The sequence below is a fragment of the Lolium rigidum genome, chromosome 7 (assembly GCF_022539505.1).
Source record: "Lolium rigidum isolate FL_2022 chromosome 7, APGP_CSIRO_Lrig_0.1, whole genome shotgun sequence".
Lineage (NCBI taxonomy): Eukaryota > Viridiplantae > Streptophyta > Magnoliopsida > Poales > Poaceae > Lolium > Lolium rigidum.
Window position 1 is genome coordinate 81,820,425 of NC_061514.1, and position 3,745 is coordinate 81,824,169.

The following is a 3,745-nucleotide window of genomic DNA, read 5'->3' on the forward strand; positions in this document are numbered from 1 at the left end:
TATTCATTTCCCCACACCACCTTAGGCTCGAAGGTGGAGAACATAGCAGATATGTAGTTTACCCTTTGTTAGAGATTCGGAAACTTACCGGAACATTGTTAGCAAGATCAATATGGGAATGTAAATACCACTTCAGGCACTGATTGTCTTTCATTGTATAATCGAGGTTACGGCTTGCCCTTTTGGTACTTCATTCATGAAATTTTGCGAAAAGGTACATGGACCACCTGGTGCGGGAGAAGTGGATCCAGATCGAGACGGCCTAGATCGTCCGTGAACGCCTCTGCGTGCTACCGCGCCGAGGGCATCAGACAACCACCATCAGAAGCTGGGGCAAGGACCGCCGCCCGACCGACATGCATGGTACTATTTTCTTCCGAATCCTCTAGGCTATACTCTATAGTTCCATCTATCACTGTTTCTACCAACTGTGGACCATCCGACCGGTCTATGAACAGGAGATGTTGCACTATTGCTGCAAAGTAGTCAAAGGACCCAGACAAAAAGTATACATTTGAAAGGAGATTAAACCTGAATTTACTAGATTTATTTTCAGAGTTCTGATTTCCAACTCTGACATTAGCCCCATTTTCATCTTTGTGTAATGGTTTGCTTCCTGCAACCATTTCTTTGCCTTTATCTGCATCTTCCAAGGTTTTGCCTTTCTCCGAATTTATCATTTCGGTATTTTCTTTGTCTGCCATTAAGTATTAACAAAGATAATTATTAGTTCAAAATTGTACTACAAAACCAGCATGGCCATCTCAGTAATCAGTGCATTCCAAAAACACAAAATATCAAGGTCACATAAATAGTATCTTATGTCATACATTGCAGGTTGTTGAAAATTATAAAGAAAGAATAAAGACAAAAACAGCAACAGATATTATCGAACTTGAAGCGTTATGCTACAATCTTTCTACTTATGATTCTCATATATGCAATAGCATGCAAAGGCCTCTCAAATAAATTTTTAAATCAAGAGATATCCCGTGAATAGTGATGAAAGACACAAACACAAAAATGTTGGCCAATAAAACATATTTTCCATTCCATTGATGCTTATCTTTAATTATTACTACAAGTATGTTGAACCAAATAAAACGCAAGAAGGTCATGCCCAGGAATTTGCAAGCGAAAGTACAAATACGGATTGCCTTTGGGATCACAGAAAAGTAACTCAAAATAGTTAACAGAACAGAAAAAAAACAGCTAAATTTAAGCAGCACCCGGCATACCAGGGCATGTTGATAGAAAATGGTGAACACAAATAGAAAACTGAATGAGATTTCTCCTACCTTTCTTCAATGAGTGCTTGGTATGGCGGCTTGCACTTTCATTGTCAGAACTACTGCTTGAGCTTTTTGAATCATCACTTGAGCTCCCATAGCTCCTAAAAACAGCACCAAAAGGCAATCATTCAGTTAGTATTAATTCTGAGCAAACATAATTGTACAGGTTATATAGGTCAAGATTTACCTCTTGGATTTTCTTTTTGTTCCTCTACTCTTGCTCTTACTCTTCTTATGGCTGCTCTTCCTCTTTGTAGACTTTCGTTTAACCTTCTTAGAACCTTTTCTTCTCTTGTGCCTATGATCACTAGATGAGCTGGTATCCAATGATGCTGACGAGTACGATTCTGACTCCGGACTATCTGAGGAATAGGACCCTGAGTCAGAAGTTTCTGAGCTATATGAGTCAGAGGAGTAGTGCTTTCTCTTTTTTCTTTCATTTATCCTCGCTGGGTTTTTTTTTTTTGGTTCTGGCCTTCCCTTCAGAATTAGAGCTATCTTCTACTGCCTTTTTAAGCTTCTTTTCTCCAAAAAGAAGTGCTGAGAAAGCTTAGCAAAAGATAACTCATGAACTGTTTGGAGATCTCCATAGGCCATATTAACCGCTACTTGCCTTTCTCTCCATGTAACTGATTCTGAGTATCTATGTTAGAGGCTTCACCACAATCAACGATTTTAACTGGGCTTGTAGGCTTTCCGGAACCAGAACCCATCGCTTCAAGCTTCTTAAGCAAAGCTTTTCCATCGAGCACCTTCCCAAAGACCACATGTTTGCTACAAAAAGTTATAATGTAGGCTCATTAAATGTTGATAGACCATGGGGGTCAGTGAAAAAATATCTTCTTCTCCACAGAGGGGCATGAAATAGACATTAATTTGCTGTGGATAATATACCACCAGTGATGGGTCTTTCACAAACTCTCAATCATTACTTGTCACAATTTCATCACGATTTTAATTATGGAAAGGAACAAAAAGTACAGCTCCAAAATTATAAGTGCAAAATGACTAAAGGAAAGAAGTAATACCCATCAAGATGTGGTGTAGCCTTCAATGTTATAAAAAGTTGGGACCCTTGCTGTTTTCTCCAGAGTTTGCCATAGACAGAATACAGGCTGATATGCTTTCGCTTGAAGTTTTCATCTATAGAACACAAGACAGTAGTACATTTTTTAACAGAAGTTATAATATGATAGTAGCACACTCATCATGGGACTTTAACCTTAAGTGGCTAACAGAAAAATTCTATAATTTCCAGAAAAAATGATATAGCCATACCTGGAAATTTTCCACCATATATGCTCTCCCCACCACGTCCTGGAAATAGCATGCAATGTTGAGCTTATATAGTCTACATCAATAAGTCAGTTGAAAGAAGAAGCCTGGGCTAATGAAGCAATACCATCTCCTGTGGAAAAATCACCACCCTGCAGTTAAGAAATCTGATCAGACGACTTTAATTTGAAAAAAAAGGTGGTAAAATAAAATAGAGAGCACAATTCCAGTCATATTTATAATCTATGAAGCTCATTTTTGCAATCCACATGAACAACAACCATACCGTCACTAGCTACAATAAAAATATGCAGCAATCACATATTTTGGTACCTGAGCCATAAATCCTGGGATAATGTGATGGATGTGTGTTCCCTTAAAATAAAGTGGCTTCTTTGTAGATTCTCCGAGGCCTCTCTCACCTACATGTTGACCAGAAGTAAGGCCTTAGACAATAAATGGTAATACATAAAGCCAACAAGTACATGCTAACATATCATTTATATTGCAACTTTCATATGAAGAACCCTAGAGTCTTACAATAAACTTGAGAAAATGAAACACCAACTCCTTTTTATAGTGAAAATGAAACACCAATTAGTTGTGAAGAAGGAAAAGTGAGATATCTTATATTTATACTAGGACGTATCATGTAAAAGCAATGCTTCCACTATTCTACTGTTACATATATAATAATCTACCATGACAAGAAAGGTGCGGACAGAACAGAAAAACAGATTTACGAAAATCTTTCCAAGAGATAACAGTCATAAGATTTAGTTAAACCAGATTCTACGAAACTATAAGTCTATAACTGAAAGACAGAAACACAACAATATAGCACCTATACAGTTGAAAGTAGAAAATCATGCATGCTCATAAGTGGTAATAACTCCGCCATGCCATTACAAACAGGGGACGTGACAGGATGACAACAAGTTTTAGTCCTACTTTTAGTACACCAAGTTACTTTTAGCCCAGTCACTTCTCATTCGACTCAAAACCAGCTTACGGAAAATTAAGAGAATGAAGGATGCTACATCATGTTTATGATAGAGGCATATAGTTATCTCTACTGCATTCTTAAGAAGCTTCTTCCTTGCTGCTTATATTGATGTATCTAACACTTCCCTGTAGGGCATCATATCAGGGGGGACAAGCTGGAGTTAGATGAGAAT

General features: G+C 37.8%; 1 pseudogene; it reads right to left on the reverse strand.

The window, feature by feature from the left end:
- Nucleotides 1-290: 290 nt before the first annotated feature.
- On the reverse strand, nucleotides 291-2,984 carry LOC124671592 (annotated as a pseudogene).
- Between the last annotated feature and the right edge of the window lie 761 nt (nucleotides 2,985-3,745).